General features: G+C 34.5%; 1 protein-coding gene across 2 annotated transcripts in view; it reads right to left on the bottom strand.

Moving 5' to 3' along the window:
• Positions 1-22,332, bottom strand: part of GNAL (G protein subunit alpha L) — a 504,196-nt gene that overhangs the window by 231,360 nt on the left and 250,504 nt on the right. The window lies entirely within an intron of this gene.

Genomic DNA, 22,332 nt, shown 5'->3' with positions numbered 1-22,332 from the left:
GGAAGAATCAGTCACCACAATGACCCCATTCCTCTTGAACCTCCATGTTAAAAAAAAAAAAGCAATACAATCAACAGTTTGAATATGAGAGGCACAAGACTCAGAATTAAGGTACAGTGAAACTCTTTTGTGGAAGGGGGAGAAGACAAAAGAGGTTTTCTCTCTTCTCTCTGCCCCATTTACCATAGCATCTACCAATGATACCACATCCAACAGCTGGACAGTCATTTCAAGAGAAAATTTGGGAAAGAGTAGACACCTTCTTGTGAGGTTAAAGGAAAACTGTTTGACACCTCCTTTAAATGTGAGTTAGTTAAATAATGCCCCACCTCCAGTCTTCTCTAGTCCATCCAATTTATCTTGAATTTTACTGATACATTACTCTTTTTTACACATTTTAATCAAGTCACTTCCCTACTCAAAAACTTTCAATAGCTCCCTACCCCATAACTAATATAAGCTCTCCATAATTGGGCCTCACTCTATCCAGCCAACCTTATTTGGTATCACTCTCAAATATGCCCACTTTTTTCTAGGAAATACAGTCTCCTCACTATGCCATAAACAGATCATGTTTGTGGTTTTCCCCTTCATCTATGAAGTCTTCCCCTCTCCTTAATTTTGCCTATTCTTCAAGTCTCAGTTGAATTTGTACCTGCTTAATAAAGATTTTTTCTCATCCATCCTATCTGAATCAGTCTTCTCTCCTTTGAACTCTTAGAGTATGTAATTATTAAATAAGTTTATTTAAGTAGTACTATAATTTTATTACATTGGCTCATACTACCTATTAGCAATTAATATATTTCAATTAATTAGGTCTGTTTTTACTTCTGTAAATGGTTGTTTGTAGTCATATTTGTAAAGGTTCTTGTCTTATGGTGGACAATATAATCTCGTCCTTGACTATATGTGCCAGTCACTGTAAATTTTATTTGTACCAGCTCTATCCCTATACATTGTAAACTCCTTCAGAGCAATTTTTTCATGCCTTATAGTCCTATATTCCCTAAAATACGAGCACTGCATCAAACACATTGTAAGTGTCCAGTAAAGAGACATTTCTTGACTGAAGTCAAATGCAATTGTACAAAGGCAGAGAACAGAATGTGTAGGTATTTGTAGTTCAGTGATACTTTAAAACAGATTAGAGAGGGCAATGAATCTTTCTGGAATACAAACTGGTATAAAATATCATTTGATTAAAATATATTAAAAATAGAAAAATGAGAGGAACATGTATACAAACTAGTATAAAATATCATTTGATTAAAATATATTAAAAAATAGAAAAATGAGAGGAACATGTTGGCATGAATAGGAATAGGAAATAGGAAAAAGTGATGAGTCATGATTTGATCACTGAGAATAAAACAGCAACCTTAGACAAGGACACAAAAAACAAACATTCATAACTGCTAATAGCTGGTTCCACTATTCCACAATGACTTAAGTGGTAAAAATCCATCAGCACTGAGTACTTAACTCTGAACTAGATTATAATCTAGTTGCAGAGAGAAAATCCATATCTTAAAAAATAATAGGATTTGCAAGCCAACAAATAAGCAATTATAAATACAATACAAATTATGTTATTAAGTTACAAAAAGATTTTCAAATCATTAATAAAGTTAGAAGAGGTTAATTAAGGGAAGCTTCCTAGAAAAGATAAATTTCAGTACTGTTCTGAAGAAAACACGAAGAAGAATTTGAAAGGAATGAAGAGTAGATTGTATTGCAACTGGAAACTGCAAAGAGCTTTCAATGATCCCAAACTATTTCTCTGTCTTCCTCTCCCTCTCCCTCTCCTACTTCCTCCCTCCTTCTCTCTTTTTCTTTCTTTCTCTCTCTCAAACACACACACACACACACACACACACGCATGCACACACACACACACACACACACACACACACACCCCTTCTTTTTAAAAACAATATTCTTGTAATTCTGTATGTATAATTCTGTATTCTTATAATTACGGTACATCACAATGTCCCCAAAATCAAAACTGTGGGTTACTTCAAAAGTAGTGAAGAGACATACGGTGGCACTTAGGAGTTATAGTGTAGTTGTAGGAATTGGGACCATACAATTTTACTGTAGAGAGAATTTTCAAATTAAGAATTAAACTTCCAAGAGGTTTAGTAACCTCCAGCAAGGGCTGAACAGTAGTATGAATCAGAAGCAGGACTTGAATCCCTGTGTTTCTGGCACCAGCCCAACTCTCAATCAACTATGCCACACTCTTCAAAAGCTACAGATTAACATATATAATAACATATATGGCTATAAGACATGAAACACAACAGTTTCTATGTAAGCAGGCTGCAATATTTAACAGATATGGGACTTCAAAGAATAGAAATTTGGGGAACTAAATGTATGATTGGAAAAGAATATGGCCTGGTCATGTGGTCAAAGACAGTTCAACAATTTAGGTGCTCTGCTGGTATCCTCCTGATATCAAAAGAAATTTACAACTCCCCTGTCCCCCCGGTTAATTTATGGGAAGATACAAGAGTTGCACAGGAAGGCTAGGAATGGGTGGGCTGTGATTTGTGTCACCAGTATAAACATCCAAATGTTTAAAAGATCTATTTGAGAATCAGAGTATAAGAAGATTGAAAAATGAGGTGGGTCAGTAATGCAACAAGAGCAAGGGATAGTGGATGGTCAACCAGAGTGCTAGGTTAGTGCCCCCAAAATGTAAAAAGGGCTAGAAGAAGACCAACAGGACATAGTGCATTGGGTAGACTCAGTTGAAGAATTTATGGAAGGAAATTAATCATGCAGGATGAATGAGTATGGATGGGTTGTAAATTATAGCAGAAGAGGAAGTACCCATACTAATGATATCACAGATGCACTGAAGCTGAAGTGTATAAAGATTAGTCATTAGCAGAGAGAAAAGTCAGCCTGACCATCCTCACCATAGTGACTTTACCTACAGCTTTCATTACTGTTTTTAAAGAATCCTTTTAAGGCATTTTCTTTACAGACTTGGGTGATACTCTAAGCTACTTTTCTTCCAGGTTTAAGCCTCAGAGACAGAGACTATAAACTCAGTTGATGCCTTGTTGTTCTTTTTGTTTGTTTACTAATCAAGGAAAATGTCTTCTAGCAATCTTGTAAGAAAAGGAGAAGGCATTCCAGGGATGGATAAAAATGTCTGAATCCGTCACTTTCTGGAGACTATTTTCTAGTTCCACATTTCTGTTGTTTCATTACTCTGAAGCTGTCTGAGGAAAAGTCTTCAATGATTTTCAATTGTGTTCCTTTCTATTAAACTTGGATAATCAAAAACTGACAGACAGCATTTGTAACTTTGGATTAAAGAGTGATATGCTGGAAGGGAAATATTTCCCCCAGCAGATATTTCCAGGAGCAGACCTCAAACAGCATTTCATGGGAAACCCCTAATCACAAAGTCCACATCAATCTGCATGTAATATTGTAAGCATAACTACTTTTTTTCAAAAGGCAAGGGCCATCTGATGTAGAAGTTGATAATCGTCATATTAGAAATTATAAAGTAACAGAAAAGAGTGAATCTTCTCTACCACCTCCCCCAAACAAGACTCTGAAAGACCGTAGAAATTTATCAGGCCATGGTTGCTTCTTTCTAAAATCTTATGATGACCTCCAACTGAAAATCAATCTAAGGCATGGGAAACAAAGTGACTAGGCAAATCTTAGTGGGTGAAGAAGTAGGTCAAGGTCAACATTAGTTACGCAATTCAGGATTTATTAATGAAAATATTTACCTCAAGAGTATTTAAAAAATGAATGATTTCCAAATGATTACCAAAAAAACCACATTTCTACTCTAATCAGTCTTTAAATGGAGCTGCGAATAACCTTAAGGCATTATATAAGAGAGAGGCAAAAAGAAACATTTCATTTCACTGCTAAAAAATCAAGCAAAAATACTGCCACATCTAGACTCTTTATTCTGTATGAAAACACAGAAAAGTGATTTGTGTTTCTTGCATTAGCACACTAGACATGGGCCCATTTTTCAGAACTGCCATCACATATTCTGCCAGTAATAAAAATGCTAACTACACAAAATGGAAATAAAAGCTAAACCTTAGCAAAACAATTTGCATAGGGAGACAAAATTATTGTATCTGAAAATAAAGTTTCATCTGGAAATCTTTTTTAAAATTAATAATCTCTGTTACACAGAAGTAAGAAGCAATTTAAGTCTCAGTGAATTAGAACTAAATTTGGGAAAGAAAACATTTAACTATTAGAATTGTTTTGTTCCTAACATCTACAAAAGAAAACTGACTATAGAAACAAAATAGATGTTATTTCATCTATGATTTTTCCTGGTTGCTACTTTATAAATCTGAAAAATAATTATAAATAAATTATAGTTAAAATATATTCATTTTGATAGATAGCAATAAGAAATATGAATGCAAAGTATAATTAGATATTGAGTATATATAGCCAATAGCATATGTTTGAGACTAAACCAAAAATTTTAAGTTTTCATAAAAGCCCAGTAGCTGCTTAAAATTATTGCAAACCCTAGTCAGGGAAAAATCAGCACTGTATCATTTGTATCTAGCTTTGTCTCATGATTTCTTTTCTCAACAAAGGGATTTTAATGTAGATATACAGTATCAAACCTTTGGCCATTAGAGAACATCCCTAAACAATGCTTTTGGATTCCATCATTTTTCATTGCCTTCATTTTAGTTTCAAGAATCCTTCCTTCTTCCTATATATTTACTTTGTTGTATCAGTCATGCAAAGTGCATTGTGGGTAAATTATCATTAAGAAGAAGATAACAAGATACCTTTCTATTTATCACTGCAAGTCCATACTAGAACTATACTCACAAAACAGAAAAGTACACACAAAAATTCCCATCATAAAATATAATACCTAAATTTAACCTAGTCTATTTGTGATTAGGTAGATCTGTGTCTTTTCCAGAAAAGATCAATTCCCCAGTTTCTAAGACTATATCTAAATTGATGTTCAAAAACACTACAGCAAAATCGTTCATATGTTTAAATTGTGGCAGTTTGCATTCTGCCACTAACACTGAAACAGGTTTTCTATTATTAATGATTCTTCTGAAGAAATTCCCTGGTTTTATTGTCCAATTGTAATGGGTAACACATTTTTACATTGTAATTCAGTCTAGGTATCTTCTAGGTCTAAAGTGACCTAGTAATAACATCTCTTAGGGGGAAAAAAAGCAACAGATACAATCTACCTAGAGAATAAAAGTATTTTTAAAAAGTTGCCTTTCACCACACATTGTAGCACGTCTATAATCTCAATTACTGAGGAGGCTAAGACTGGATGATCTCTTGAGTTTGGGAGTTCTGTACTGCAGTGCACTTAGCCAATTGGTTGTCAGAACTAAGTCTGGCATCAATATGATAAGACCCAGGATTGGGGCTGGAGGGTGGAATGGAGCAATGAGTTGTCTAAGGGACAAACACACCCAAATAGGAAATAAAGTGGGTTAAAAGTTTCTGTGCCAGTCAGTAGTGGGATTAGACTCACAAGTATACTTCTAGCATGGATGAGATAAGGAGATCAATCTTAAAAATAAATTAAATTAAAGGTTGCCTTACAGGAATTACAAATTAGCCTTTTTAAGCTATCCTGTCTGCTATGAACAAAACTTTGTGTAGTAAGAATGCTTGGAAAAAAAGCTGACTTGATCCAGCCTATAAATGAAATGATTTTTGTTTTTTAAAGGAGGGAGAAGAAAAAATATACTTCTAACATAGACGGCATTCCCATGCAAATCGAAAAAAGCAGTTTTTTTAGAATAATCAGCTTTGTAGAAATTCTATCATTTCTGTTCCTTTTAACCCCTTGTCATAATCTACTGTACTGTTTCCCACAAACCACATGTGTTGAATCATTTAAGACTTAATTTGGCATAAAAATAACATACACACACTGCAACTTGTACCATTTCCCCATGAGAGAGCTAAAAAGTTCAAAATGTTTTCTCTCAGTGATACATAAAACCAGGAATGATAAAGAAAAAAGTCCTGACACAACGATATTTTTAACATCATATTTCTCTAAAAAGAATGAGGGTCCTTAGCAATGGCCTTCTGTGTTGGTAAATCAAGCAAAGCCTTTCCAATACTCTCAAGTATGATGAGTAGTTTGAAAAACAAAAATGTCTTTCTTGGCAAACTGTATTTTTCAAAGCATTCTGAAGATTCATTGGCATTCCATTCTCAGAACTGAAAAAGCCTGTTGCCTTTTCTACTTTCAGCCCTTTAAAATTAGTTCACTTTTCTAAGAAAAACACAGGAACACATCTCTTTAATGGAAAAGAAATTCTAAAGTTCAAGTATATATTCTTCAACTGAAGTATACTGATAAAGACAGATTATTGCTACTGTTAATTTTTCACATGCTTTTTGTAGTATGTGTAATTTGTGTCAAGTATTTACCCTAGATATGGTTTTAGTTTCATTGTTGGCTTCAGGAATAGTAAAAAGTGTACTGGGGAGGGGGGATGCTTTTCTCTTCATGGCAAAGTATTTATAATGGTAAGAGGTTTGCAGGAAAGCACCTTGTGTCAAAATTCCTAAGATAAACCTTAGAGAACTGTTTTTGCAAACATCTTAATTGAACAAACAAACATATACAGAGGAATTGGTATATAAAACAAAAAATTTCTTCATCAAAACAAATTTTAAAATCCATTTTGTCCTCAACTTGTGTTGAACAGAATGATATGTAAAAAGAAACATTTTGTTTAGTAGTGACAAAGGACAAAATTAATCTTCATATTTATCAATTCAAATGGTTGTATTTCTAAAAATACACTGAATTAATAAATTATTAATTATTATGAATTTAATAGTTTATTCTTCCATATATCCTGGAACAAAGCAGCAAAAAGTCTGGGGCAGGGTTGTGGGTGAAAGTGGGAAAAACTACAATTTGAAAAAGCCAATATACTCTTATTAATGACATGTAAAGGTTCTCGAGGGTTTGGACTGCTTTTGGTTTTTGTCTTTGTCTCTTTATTACTTAACATAGCACTCTCCATTCGGGACTAGGAGAGGAAACAGCTCTTCAGTCTTACTTTTCAACAATGAATGTAGTTGGATCTCTAAGTTTCATTAACAAGAGACAAGGAATCATAGGGTGGTTGATGAACATATTTCAAACTCACCAAAGTTGCTCTTTATTTAAATTAATACTAAACTGAATCCTGAACATCCTTTTACCCATGATCGTGCTACAAAATAAACTCCTCCCCACATCCAATTTCCTACTACAGACTGACCTATGACACCAAAAATTTTTCATTATCCTCTTTCTGCAGTCACATGTACTATCAAAATACTTAGCCTAGAAGAAATTAAACATTTCTAGACAGGAAAAGTCACTTTCATTTTTTTTTGTCAAGTGCAGGACTAATTTAGATATCGATAAAATTATAATTTTTCTCTCCCATATACTTGTTGACCCTCCCCCATGCCTAACCCTTCCCTACTCCCAGAAAGTTATTTAACCTCTCTAGACTTCTGTTTCTTTATTGTTGAAACAAAAGGGTTATACTAGATTATCTCTAAGTTCCCCCCAAATTCTATGACTATCTGCTTTGAAACTAGTTTTTATATATAAATCCTATTATACCAAAGCAGTATTCTGGACACCAGTATATAAGTGTTTCCTATGTTAAGAATAACAGAAAATTAAGGTGCTATTATTATTCACTTTCTAAAAGAATTCACCTTAGGATTGCTTCAAATAAAGAGTCCCTCTAGTGAATTTGAAATATGGTTGACCATTCAGTGTAAACATATCTTTTGAAAATGATACCCTATTGAATAAAGCTATGTATATCTGTAATGATTTTAAACTGTGAGGAGTCTAAGAAATGTACATCTGTGAACAGGAATCATAAATGCTTATTCCAATGATAATAGTGACAATATGCAAAAGAAAAGAAAAATTAAAGACATCGTTTATATATACATAAACATATGTATATATAGATGAGATATATGTATATGCACACATACATGCAGAACCACTTATTTTACTTCCATCTTTATTGTTTGGAGTTTGCCTAAACTTTTCTAGTGAGAACTATAAAGTAATGCAATTTTGAGAATTTATCAACTTTTACTACAAATATCAGTACTAGCTGTTTTTATTTTAATTAACTACATCTGTTTATCAGGGGCTTCTAATAAACAGATAAAATTAAAAGGGAAAGATGGAAATGGGCAATTAAGAAAAAAATAAATGAGTTTTCAAAAAGAAGTCCCATGCTTCACAGTTATGCCTTATACAAAATGACATTGCCTGGGTTAAGTCTTGCTAGCTTTGGGGAGGTGAAGAGGAAAAAAAATGTGGAAATCCAGTCGTTAGCAAGTACTTACTAAGCACCTATGATGTGCTAGACACTGTGCCAAGTGCTGTAGATGCAAAGAAAGGCAACCCCCCCCCAAAACCCAAAACAAAACAAAAACCCAGTCCCTACTCTATCACACATAGTCAAATGGGGGGGGTGGGAGGAGTCAACAGGCAAATATCCATATACAAACAAGATACAAACAAGATAAGCTAGAGATAGTCAATAGAGGGAAGGCACTAGCATTAGGAGATATAAGAAAAGGTAGAAGGCAGGATGTTAGCTGGAGCTCAAAGCAAACCGAAGGAACCAAGGAGGCAAAGATGGGGAGGGAGACAGCTAGTGAAAAAATCCTATGTTACAGTGGATAGAGCTTCAGCCCTGGAATGAGGAGGACCTGAGTTCAAATCTGACCTCAGACACTTGACACTCACTAGCTGTGTGACCCTGGACAAGTCACTTAACATCGATTGCCTAAAAAAAAAATAAATTGAAAGACAGAGGTGTCTTGTGTGAGGAACAGCAGGAAGCTACTGGCAAAGTATGTGAGAATGAGCATAGTGTGAGAAGACTAGAGAGTTAGAATGGAGTCAGATTATGAAGGGCTCTGAACACCAAACAGAGGATTTGATCCTGAAGACAATAGGGAGCCAATGGCGCTTAGTGATTAGAGAGTGACATATCCAGACCTGTATTTAAAGATGATCAGTCTGACAACTAAATGGAGAACAGACTGGAATGTGGAGAGACTGGAGGCAGGGAGACCAACCAGTCTTGTGAGGTCATTAGGGGTGACAATATACACCAGAGTGACAGTGTCAGTGCAGAGAAGGGTGTGTATTTGAGAGATATTACAAAGGCAAAATCGATAGATCTTTGCACTAGAGTGGATTTAGGGGGTGAAAGATTTAGTGGGTAAAAGAATGAGGAGTCAAGGATGACACCTATGTTGAAAGCCTGGAGACACACACAAAAAAGACAAAAAATAAATTTGCTCTGTAAAGCATTCCAATCACTTGTTTTGTTCCATAACATTTCTATATGTAATGGCAGCATTAGTCACACAGGTTGTATGTGTAACCTGCCATTTGAAGGGAGGGAGAAGACCAAAATACAGCCAATGCAAAGGGGGTATGTGCACACATTATTTCATAGAGATATAGGCATGTATGTAACAATCAAAATAATATAAGCAACGCTTTATTTCAGGATTAACGCCAGCTTAAGTCACCTTCTTAGTTTATTTAAAACAGGGTTCTAGGATTTTTGGGGGTACAGCCTCCATTAGGCCTGGGTATTTTTATTTAAATAAAGGCCCTCCATCTTTTAAAGGGGAGAAGCAAACATTTCCTCATTCCATATGGCACAGGAAGGGAAGATAAGGTATAAAGAAGAAAAAAATTGTTCTGTATCTCTGCAACATCTCCTCACTTTATCATCTTGCTAAAAACTGGTTTTCAGGAGAAAAAATAGGTACAACCAATTGTATGAGAAGCTCATTTTTCTTTTCCCTCTCTGAGCTCAGACCTGCATATGAATAAAGGGAGCAAAGTAACAGCTGGCTAAAACCCTCAGTTTCCCAAAGATTTCTTCCCTCTAAAACTATTTAATACAATTTTCCATAGCCTGGTTTCAGTGTTCACTCACTTTCAGGAGAAATAATAATCATGATGATAATAATGATAGCATTTATGTAGTATCTTACTATGTGCCAGACACATAAATCTTATTTCATTTGATCCTCACAACAACTCCGTGAGGTAGTTATTATTATGCCTATTTTACATTTGAGGAAAATGAGGCAAACAGAGGTTAAATAAGTGATTTGACCAGAGTCAGACAGCTAGTAAATGCCTGATATCACATTTGAACTCAGGTTTTTCCTAATTCCAGGACCTATGCTCTATCCACTGCACCACCTAGGTGCCTAGTAGTGGACACAGCAAAAATAGTGGTCAATAGAACCTTGAAGAAAATGACTATTGATGCAAAATTGCCTAAATCCATCTGTCTCCTTCAAAAATTTATCCAAAGTCACTATTTTCTCTTATGCCATGTTTAAAAATTCTTAAACAGTTTCTGTTGCTTTCTGGGAATGGATAATTGCCATTTTTTACATTGTTTTTCTTTCCGTTTTTTGAAAATGCATGCTAACTCCTTTTTTAATTCAAATATTCAAGGGGGGAATGATGGAGAAATAGGTAGGTTCAGATTATCTTAAATATTGACAAGTTTGATGCTGAAATATTTAAAATCATATACTCTTTGTATAGCTATCTGTTTAATATATTTCTATAAAACTAATTTTAGCAGGTATAATTTTGGTACCCAAAAGCTAACACCACTGATAATACCTTTCTATTGATAGACAAAAAACTTTAATTGATCAACAAGTACTTTTTAATCACCAACTATATTCAAGACATTCCATCATATACCATAACTTATTCAGCCATTCCTCAATTAATGAACATCTTTTTAGTTTCCAATTTTTTGTTGCTATAAAAAGACCCAATATAAAGATTTTTGCATATAAAGGACCTTTATGTCTTTCTTCGATGTCTTTTGGGCATAGGCCTAATACCAACATAGCTGTGGCAAAAGTTTAGTAACTATTTGTTTAAATTCCAAATCAATTTTCAGAATGGTTATACTTATGGTCCACCAACAGTACATCAATATACTTGCTTTCTCATACCTCTCCAACATCTGTCATTTTCCTGTTTTGTGATTTTTACCACTCAAATGGGTATAAGGAGAATATTAGAAGTATCTTAATTTGCATTTCTCTAATTAGTAATGATTTGAAGCATTTTTTTTTTCATATGGCTATCAATAGCCTGGGTTTCTTCCCTTGGGAATGATCTCTTCATATCTTTGGACTATTTATCAACTAGGGGATGGCTCTTTGTTGTGTAAGTGTGAATCAGTTCTTCATATATCTTGGAAATGAGACCTTTACCAGAAAAATTTGCTCACAGATTCCAGATAACTATTTCCTGTTTAAGCTTAGCTTTATTACATTTGGGTATGCAAAACCTTTTTAATTTTATGAAATCAATATTATTCATTTAATCTTTTTTGATCCTCTCTACTCCTTGTTTGGTCATGAACCTTTCTCCTATCACAAGATATGATAGTTAATTTGTCCAAGGCTTCTTTAATTTATTAATTATATGGCCTTTAATTTTTAGGTCAAGTACTCATTTGGAATTTATCTTATTGCTATACCTAGCATTTCTAGTACTATGTGAAAGAGTAATGACAATGGACATGTTTGATTTTCCCCTGATGTGTTCAAGAGGATTCTAGTTTATGTCTGTTATAAACAATGGTAGTACTTGGTTTTATACATATACATATATAATACATATATTCACACATACACATGTGTGTATATGTGTTATATATGCATATATTATTTATCATTTTAAGGAAAGGTCCATTGATTTTTATGTTATCTAGTGTATTTTTTTTTAACAGAAATATGAATTGGATTTTGTGAAAAGCTTTTTTGCATCTTTTGATATAATCATGAATTTTGCAGATTTTACTATTAATGTGATTAATTAAGCTGATGGTTTTCTTAAATTAAAACAACTCTGTATTTTCAACATAAATCAAAATGGGTTAAATTGTATAATTTTGTGATATGTTACATTAACATCTTTGCTATTATTTTATTTAACCTTTTTGCATCACTATTCATTAGGGATGTTAGTCTGTGATTTTCTTTGTTTGCTTCTCCCTGGTTTATGTATCAAGACCATATCTTTGTCACAGAAAGAATTTGGTAGGATCCCTTCATTTGATTTTTGCAAGATGATATAATACCAGAATTACTAGTTCCTTGAATGCTTGATAGAATTCACTTGTGAATCCACCTCATCCTAACATTTTTTCTTTGGAAGTTCACTTCTGGTGTGTTCAATTTTTCCATATGAAATTGGATTAAATTATCTATTTCTTGTCCTGTTAATTTGTGTATTTCATCTTTCATAAATATTCATTTACTTTTCCAAGTTGCTGGTTTTGTTAATACATAAGCAAAATAGTTTTTAATATCTTTAATTTCTTAATTTATTGTAAATTCTTCTTTTCATTTTTGATATTTTTAATATAGTTTGCCTCTTTCTTATTTTTAGTCAAAATAGGGATTTAGTTTATTTTTTAAAAACAGCTCAAAATTTTTGTTAACTCAATTTTTGCTCTCAATTTTGTTAATTTATTTTTTAAATTTCAGGATTTCCATTTTGGTGTTTAATTGAGGTTTTTAAATTTGTTTTTATTATATTTTTAGTTGTATTCCACTTATCTATTTTTTCTTTTTTGTTAATAAAAGTATTTTTTTGCTAATGATACTTTGACTGCATGTCCAAAATTTTGGAATGCTGTTAATTTCTATGATTAGTTCCTTGACCAAACAATTCTTTAGGATTGCATTATTTAGTTCCAATTGATTTTTAATACTTTTTTCATTGGCCTTTTATGCACTGTAATTTTTATTGCATTCTGATCAGTAAAGGATATATTATATCTATATCTATATATCTATCTATATCTATATCTATCTATCTATATCTATCTATCTATCTATCTATCTATCTATCTATCTATATATTTGTTTCTCTGCATTTCTTTGTGAGGTTATTAAGTCCTAAGACATGATCAATTTTTGCAAAGGTGTCATGCACAGTGACAAATAGACATTAAACACACCTTTCTACTTCCATCAATAATTGCCAGAAGTCTAGCATATCTAATTTTTCTGAAATTCTATTTATATCTTTAACTTCTTTCTTGTTTATTTTTTGGTTAGATTTACTTAGGGCTGATGGGGCAATAGAAGTCCTTTATTATTACTGTTTTATTGTCTATTTCTCCTTGTAATTAATTTAGTTTTTCCTTTAAGTCCTTATGAGTTATTCAATTAGGTTAAGTATCTAAATCAATTATTTTTCTGTTCCCTTTCAGCAAAATATGGTTTTCCTCTTTATCTCTTTTAATTGAGTCTAATTTTGGTTCTTTCTCAGTGTGAAATCATAACTGCAAACTGTACTTTTTTGGTGTTCAGTTGAAGTATAACATATTTTGCTCTAACTCCTTATTTTAACTTTGATTATGTTTCAAATATGTCTTTTGCAATCAACATATTGTCAGATTTTGCTTTGCAATCCATTCTGATATCCTCTTCCATTTTAGGAGTGAGTTCATCCCATTCACATTCACAGTTATAAGGGTTAATTGTTTATTTCTTTCCATTATATTCTCTTTTACTTTTTCTTCTTTATATTCCCCTATCCCTATTTATATTATTACTCGTTTTACCCTTTTAACATTTCTTCACTATTCTCTCACCAATCTCAAGGTTTATTTTGGTCATAACTAACTCTCTCTGAACCTATTATACTTCTAGTATTCCCTTTGCCCGTCTTCCTGTTCCTTTCTTTATCTCTATTGAATTGACTAAGTTTCTACATCAAACTCTATGTGTCTATGTTCTGCATCCTTTTGACCACTTTAGATCAAAATGTATTTCAAATGATACTCAATACCCCTACTCCTTCCATGTTTGCATATAGTTCTATTTATACAATCCAATTATGTAACAACAAATTCCCTCCTCTTTTATACCATTTTCGCTCTGTCTCTTCCTTGTCTTTTTTTTTTGTACATCTTCAAAACAACAAAAGTATTTATGGATCTTCTGATTTAACCAACTAGCTCCATAGCCCCTGATGACAATGGGATTCTAAGATCCCTTTTAAAACTCCTTCCCCATTTAGAATGTTAACTGTTCACCATGATAAAGTTCATTTAGATTGTACATTTGTGGTTACTTTCTAAATTTTTCTCAACTTCCAAGTTTATATTTCAAAGTTCTTTTTCAACAATTTTTCCCATCAAGAATATTTTAAAATGCTCTTTTTCACTGACACTCCATTTGTTTCCCTTATAAAATTATACTCAATTTAACAATAACAATAACAATAATAATAGCTAGCATTTATGTACCACCTACTATGTGTCAGGCACCACGTTAAATACTTTACAAATACTATCTCATTTGATTCTCAAAACAATGCTGGAAATTAGGTGCAATTATTACCTCTATTTTACAGTTGAGGAAACTGAGGAAAACTTAAGTGACCTAACTGTAGATCAATTGCTCTACCCACTGTACCGCCCAGCTGATTGGTATGTAATTTTTGGTTCTAGATCTTTATCTTTTGTCTTTGGGAATATCTGTTTCTCTTTTCCTTTATGATGATAATTAGTCAGTCTTGACCAATCTATTTCAATTGAATACAGGTGAAGCCTGCACTGCAAGGCATCATAGCACAACTGAAAAAAATGCTTGATTTGGATTCAGAGACCTGGGTTTAAATTCTGGCTCTGGTAATTATTATCGGTATGACCTTGGGCAAGTCACTTCACCTCTGTTGGTCTGTTTCCTCCATCTATAAAATGAGGGATTTAGATTAGAGAATATTCAAGGTTTCTTCCAATTCTTAATCTGGAACCTATATATCTAGCAATACTCCACAGACTGTTGGGATAGGAATAGAACTTATAAAATTCAGAACAGTTCCTGACCTCAGAATAATCCAGTCAAGTATACCATTGCTATTTCCTCAATGATCCACCCAAATGTATTAGCAAGCGTCTAAATTCTGAAAAACAACTGTCTAGAAAATGGAGCTTTTTATATGTCCCAAGTCTAATCTTCTCAAGCAGTCAGAGAAAATGAGCCTTTCTTGATAAGAAACTCTTTAAACTTCACTCTGTCTTGTTGTGTCCCCCAACTGGCTTTTTTCTTTTTTTTTGCAAAGATGCCAGAGTGCTTTATCATTTCCTTCTCCAGCTCATTTTATAGATGAGGAATCTGAGGTAAACGCCAGGCCCAGTACTCTAACCACTGTGCCACCTAGGTGCCCTTATCCTGCCTTCAGTTCAGTACAAATAATGCTAAGACCTACACAATTACATGATATTCTTTCTAAACCTGAATCTCTTTTTCAAAATATTGCACACCTTATTTAGTCAGTTTTTCTGCAAGGAGGATGAGAAAAAATGTTGATCCTTAGGCTAACGGTTTAGATTTAATATTGGCATTTTGACTTAGGTCATAGGCATCAAATTATTGATGGTTAGATGGGATCCTAGGGATCATCTAGTTACAAATGAGAAAACAGACTCAGACATGAAGCATTTTTATGCAGGGATGGTAGTGGAATGGAGTGACATCAAACTTGAGCAGAAGATTTGCAGAAAAATCCAGACTGTGCTAGGATTGTGCCTTAGATTTGGAAGCATCCAGACAGCCCAATTTTTAAAACTTTTATTGTTTACATAGTAGGTTATAAAAAGAAAAAAAAATTTCTTCCTCGTTCCCTCTGCCTCTCCCTTAAATAAATATGTACATGCCTAATCAGTATTATTTCCTCATAATTTTCACAAATATGAAAATGCTCTTTAACAGCCTGTTCCTCCTAAAATAATTTTGCAATAAAGTGTTAAAATACCTAAGCTTATAGTTATAACTTTCTTCCACTGGCAAATCAGGATGAGACATTCTTGCCCATAACAATCAATGGAGTATCATCATAGTAAGAGTGTTTGAAACTTCAGTGAAAAGATTCATTAGTTCACTTCTTTCTGTTCTCCAGGGAAAAGAGCAAGATTATACTCTAAAGTATATTGTCTCTATTTTATCCAGTGAAGTTTTAGATGACTCAGCAGCAAAGCTTCCATCAGCTAGTTCCCTCAGGAACTTACAACAAATAATGTTTGAATCAAGACTGTTATATCAGGTCAGCTGTCTCATTGTGCTCAAATTTTACACTGAACCAACCATTCAGTACTTTAAGCTGACTGACAAAAGTGGAAATCTGATCACACACAAACACACACACATTTATATTAACTTTTATGTTACATAAAAATTAAGTTGCTTTACTTTGATAAACTGTATAAGAGAAGTATGCGGCCAATGGAAGATTCAGATTGACAAAAACTACAATTCCCTTAAAATGTGAATGATTAAGAGCTTGTTGAAAATGGTTAGAATGACATGATTATTCAAAATGTGTAAATAAATACTGCATAGTTTAAAGTGATTTTTTTTAGTGAAAACACTTGCTTCTGTTGCTTGAGCTATGAAAAAAAGAGATTTAGAGTTTTAATTTCTCATAACAAGTCAGCTCTAAGTAAATTCACATGGAAAACTATAAGAAGTCAGTATTCTTTTAAGAATTGGCTGAATATGAAACATTTATCATTTAAAATGCAGATATGTAGTGAGAGCCCAAATAAGTCACATTCATATGATCCATACCATCAAGCAACAAGCATTATAACAACTGATATTTGTTGATGTTCATTTGTTTTGGTCATGTCTGACTCTTGAACCCATTTGAGGTTTTCTTGGGAAAGATACTGGAATGGTTTGCCATTTCCTTCTCCAGCTCATTTTTATGTATGAAGAACCTGAGACAAACAGGATTAAGTGACTTGCCCAGGATCACACAGCTAGGAAGTGTCTGAGGCCAGATTTGAACTCAGGAAGATGATTTTTCCTGACTCCAGGACCAGCATTCCTGTCTACTCTGTCACCTAGCTGCTCAACAACTGGCATAAGTTTAAGCTATTAGCCCAGAGAACTGAACTTTAAGCCCTAGGACCTATATTTAAAAGCCACCATTTGAAACTTTTGTCAAGTCATAAAGTATGAAAGCAGAGGACCTTTTTCAGTAAAAAACCATCTATCTATAAGTCACTTAACCAGTAGCCTCAAACATCTGAAACACATAAAAAGATCAGCTGATAGCTATTTTTTTAAAAATTTACCTCCAAGAAGATGGTACAAAGTCCACTGACTTAAAGTTCACATGCTTTATTAATGGGAGAGTTTTCTGAGTCCCTGTAGCTTCACAATTTTTATTTTGCATGAAATTCTGGAAAGCTTGCTTATGTGGTTTCCCCAGTCCATTCAGCAAACTGAAGGGAAAAAAATCAATTATTAACATAGAGGTAGTGTTGCATGATGGGTAGAGAGCTAACCTTAGAGCCAAGAAATCCCACCTGTGACACAAACTGGCCATTTTCCTCTAACAAGTCACATAATCTCTCAGTGCTGTGGTCAATTCTCTGAAGTACAAACAAGAAGCTCCCATGAATTCAATTACCGTCTCTATGCTGATGATCCTCAAATCTGTTTCTCCTGCTCTAACCTCTCTGCTGACCTCCAGTTTTGCATTTCCAGTTACCTTTCAGACATTCAAAGTAGGTGTTCGGAGGCTATCTGAAACTCAACATGTCCAAAACTGAACTCATTATCCTTTCTCTAAACCATACCCCTCCCTACCTTCCTCAACATTGTAGAGGGCAACACCATCCTCCCAGTCTCTCAATCTTTAATTCTAAGTGCCATCCTTGACTCCTCACTCTCTCATACCCACCCCTATATTCAGTTTGTTGCCACAATCTGTCAACTTTATCTTTGTAACATCTTTTGAATACATCTTCTTTCCTCTGACACTGTCACCAGTGGTACAGGCCCTCATCACCTCATGCTCGGACTATTACAGTAGGCTGCTGGTGGATTTGCTGGCCTCAAGTCTCTCCACAGTCCAATCCATCCTCCAATCAGACACCAGAGTGAATTTCCTCAAGCACAGGTCCAACTATATAATCCTTTTACTCAATCACCTCCAGTGCCTGTCACTTTCAAGATCAAATATAAAATCCTCTGCTTGGAGATCAAAGCATGTCATAACCTAGCTCCCTCCTACCTTCCAGTCTTCTTACACCTTACTCCTCACCATGTACTCTTCAATACGGTGAAACGGGTCTCCTTGCTGTTCCATGAATATGACACACCATCTCTTGGCTCCAACCATTTTCTCTGGCTTTCCCCCATGCCTGGATGCTCTCCTTTTCTCATCTTTGTCTACTGGCTTTCAGACTTCTGAACTAAAATCTCATCTTCTATAGGAAGCCATTTCCAGCTGTTCTTAATTCTAGTTCCTTCCCTCAGTTATTTATTACTTATTTATCCTGTATATAGCTTGTTTATATATTTTTTATTTGTTCATTGTCTCTTTCATTATGTCATGAGCTCCTAGAGGGCAGGGACTGTCTTTTGCCTCTTTTTCTATCCTCAGTGCTGAGCACAGGACCTGGCTTAATAAATGTTAACTGACGGACTAATTCTAAGGGATACACAGCCATTAAGGAAAGGATATCATATTAAGAGAGGTTCCATTAACAATTAAGAATGTAAAGCTTTGGTATTTAAGCATAGTAACTTTAAGCTGTCTACAGAATTCATTTCTGTATAATGTCCTAAAGATCCCAGACAAAAGAAAGACTGATGTATTTGAAGCTAACTGCTTAAGATAAATATATATTCCTCTATTTGGATTTAAAAAAAACAACCTATATAAATAGTACAGGCTAGGAAAACAAGTTAATGGGGAAAAGATCTAAGAGTTTAAGTGGCTTTAAACTCAATAAGTCATCCACTTAATGAGGCAGACAAAAAAAAGCTAATGATATTATGACCTATAATAATAGAAGCAGAACGTTCAATACAAGGAGAAGATAGGTGATAGCCCTGTAGTAATCTGTTCTTTTCAGACCACATTTGGAATAATGCTTTAGGAGCCACATTTTAGGAATGATACAATCAGTACCACTCTTTCTGGAATTATCTCCTATCATACGCCCTTACATGCTCAGTATCCTAACTAACCTTGACCACTTGCTATCCCTTAATATATACCCATGGTTTCCTGCCTCCATGTCTTTTATCATGGTATTCTTGATACCTAGAATTTCTTCCCTCCCACCTCTGCACCTAATTAAAACTGACATCCTCTGATTCAAACAACTATCTTTTCCAAGAAGAAATCTCCCTTGGTTAACAATTTTCCTCTGTGACATTTGCCATTCCCACCTATCTTATGAATTTTTTATTGTTATTATTCATGTATGTCACACGGATCTTGATGCTAAGGGGTAGAGGTATGCAGGTGTTCTTTGGGATGTAGGAAAGATTACTCCATAGCTTCAGTTTCCTCCTTTATATATACCTCACAGTGAGGTTGTTTTAAAGATAAAATGATATAAGTAAAGCACTTTCAAATGTTAAAATATCATATAACTATTAGCTATTGTTATTAAGATTATCATAATTACCACCAGCAGCAGAATCATTATTATCTGACATGGGATCAGCAAGGAAAGGGATAGTTGATTACAATTCCACAGGGGTATTTAGTGGCATCAGGATGAAAGCAAATTGCTAGTGTACAGTGATGGAAATGACTGAATGGACTAGGTGTATAAAGTAATGTAGTAAATTGAAGGAGCTTTGAATTATTTAGCATGAGAGAACTGGGTGAGTGTGACAAAGAAGTTTCAAGGTATAGCAATTACGGCACTGTTCTCAGATCTACTTCTATTTTGTCATTATATTATTTGCCTCAATAAAGACTCCTCATATGGTTTATTTGCACACAATGTCCACGAACATGTGAGCAAGTAATGATGATCAACAAAACTGGCTAAGTATTGTATATACGGATCATGAGAGGCAGCTTGGCATGATAGATAGAAAGCTGGCCCTGGAATCAGAAATATCTGGATTCTAGCTCTGCCTAGTTCTGGCCAAGTCATTTAACTCTTCAGTAACTGAGGCTATTTTCTGACTGTGAGTTGTATAGAAGATGTCTATAAATAGGGCAGCTAGGGGGTGAAGTAGATAGAATGCCAGCCCTGGAGTCAGGAGGATCTGAGTTCAAATTCACCTTTTTACACTTACTAGCTGTGTGACCCCAGGCAAGTCATTTAACCCAGTTTGCCTCAGTTCTTCATCTTTAAAATGAACTGGAGAAGGAAATGGCAAACCAATCCAGTATCTTTTCCAAGAAAACCCCAAATGGGGTCACAAACAGTTGGACACAACTGAAACGACTGAAAAAAACATAGATACAGTTTCCCCAGCGTGAGTTCTCTAAACAAACAGAAAGCACAGATCTGGTCCAAAAAATAAAATCTGGATCATGCCAATGAGTTTGCTTTAAATTCTTAGCCCTGAAGGAGTACAAAGGAAGGCAACGTATAATCCCATTATGTCCTATTCCACTACTAGACTATTAACTCCACAAGGATGAGAACTGTTATCCAAGGTTTATATCATCTCTAGCACCTTGCACAATATGATTTGTACTAAGTTGAAACTGGAATGTATATAGAAGGGAAGGTAAGCCAAGATGATGTGGAGGCTTAAACCATGACCAAATTTAGTTGAAGAAATGGAATTTTGGGCCTGGAGGAGAGAAGGCTTAAAGAAGAAAATATAGGTTAGGTCAAGTGTTTACTGGTATTGATGGAACATTAGAAAAGCCAGATGAAGGTCCCCAATGTGTTAAATAGGTCCTTTGTAGATGATTTATGTAAAGACATGAACAAGATTCACATAGGATAGGAGGACATGGATAAGCTGCAATCTTCACTAATGCTGGGAGTATCAATTCTGATAATTCACAGATTCACTATCATGGACCTAAATCATGTAGAAATGGGTAAAGACTTAGTCTGCTGATTCAAGAAGGCAAATCTAGAACTAATAAATAAAAGTTACGGAGAGGAAGAATTGAACTTAAATAAAAAAAGACTGCCTAACAAAGCTATTCAAAAATGGAATGTGCCCTTTTCAAGTGGGGTGGTTAGGCAGAGAATTCTCTGTCACTCTATCAAGGAGAGTCCAGATGACCACTTGTAGGACATGTTGTGGAAAGGATTCATGCTTTGGTAGGGATTGGACTTGACCTCTGAAGTATCTTTGAACTTTGAGATTTTATGATTCTAAGAGGAAAACTTTTGGATGTGCAGATTTAGGATTACTAGTGTACTCTAATATATGTTCATTTGCTTCTTGATTCCTGATACGAATTCCTGGCTGCTGTTTCAGCTTCTATACAACAAAAAGCCAGGGCACCTATATATATTCTTTGTTAAAAGGGAAATTGTTCCAGGTATGGTGACCTGTGTATTTTCTGCTGCTGAGAAGGCTGAGGCTGATGGATCCCCTGAGTTTGGAAGTTCTGAGCTGCAGCAGAGGTAAAGCTGATGGGGTGTCCACATTAAGTCTAGCACCAATAGGATGAGGCCCTGTGAGCCGATGGCCAACTAAGCTGCCTGAAGCAGGGTAAACTACTTTAGGGCCAGGTCAGAAAGAAACAGGGCAGGTTAAATTTTTCATGCCAATTGGTATGGGGATCAGGCCTAAGTAAGAAGCTACCTCACTCCCATGCTGGGACAGAAAGAGATCCAATCTCAAAAATTAAAAAAAAAAAATGAAAGGGGAAATTTATAGCTTAAAAAACCTGACTGAGGCTCTGAGAAAAAAGAATGAGAACTTAAACAACAAAGAAAAGCCTAGGTATAAAAATGAATTCACAGATGTGAGTAGATATAAGCATCTCTAAAACCTATGAATGGAGAAACTACCCACCATTGTGTAATGTGCTATGAGGTGCAGGTTAGATTAATAAAGAAGAGTTCTATTCAATCTATGTTCATGTTGATTCCCCAAAAATTCCTGAAACCTTTCTGCTGTTCTACTTTAGCATGGAGTAAAACTACCTTTACTCTGACAGGAGAATCAGGGACCAAGAAAGATTTACATTTTCATTGCTGATTTCTTTAACCTATTTTCCAATTTTTTTCTGAGTCATCTCTAATTTCTTACACTTATAACTAAAACTTACGCTTCAAATACTTTATATTCTTATGGAGTGCTTAAGTTTCATGCTATTTGTATAAAGTTTGGGGAAGATACTTTACTTTTCTCTCTGGGTTTATTCCTTTTTAGCTAAAGTCATCAGAAACAACCTTAACTTTGTACTTTTATGAGGCCTCTTTCAAAGTGTGTTGACTTTGTGGGTTGTTG

This window comes from Phascolarctos cinereus, unplaced genomic scaffold, assembly GCF_003287225.1.
Source record: "Phascolarctos cinereus isolate Bilbo 61053 unplaced genomic scaffold, phaCin_HiC Scaffold_4;HRSCAF=312, whole genome shotgun sequence".
Classification (NCBI taxonomy): Eukaryota; Metazoa; Chordata; class Mammalia; order Diprotodontia; family Phascolarctidae; genus Phascolarctos; species Phascolarctos cinereus.
The sequence above is the reverse complement of the archived record's forward strand: the minus strand, read 5'-3'. Positions and strand labels throughout refer to the sequence as shown.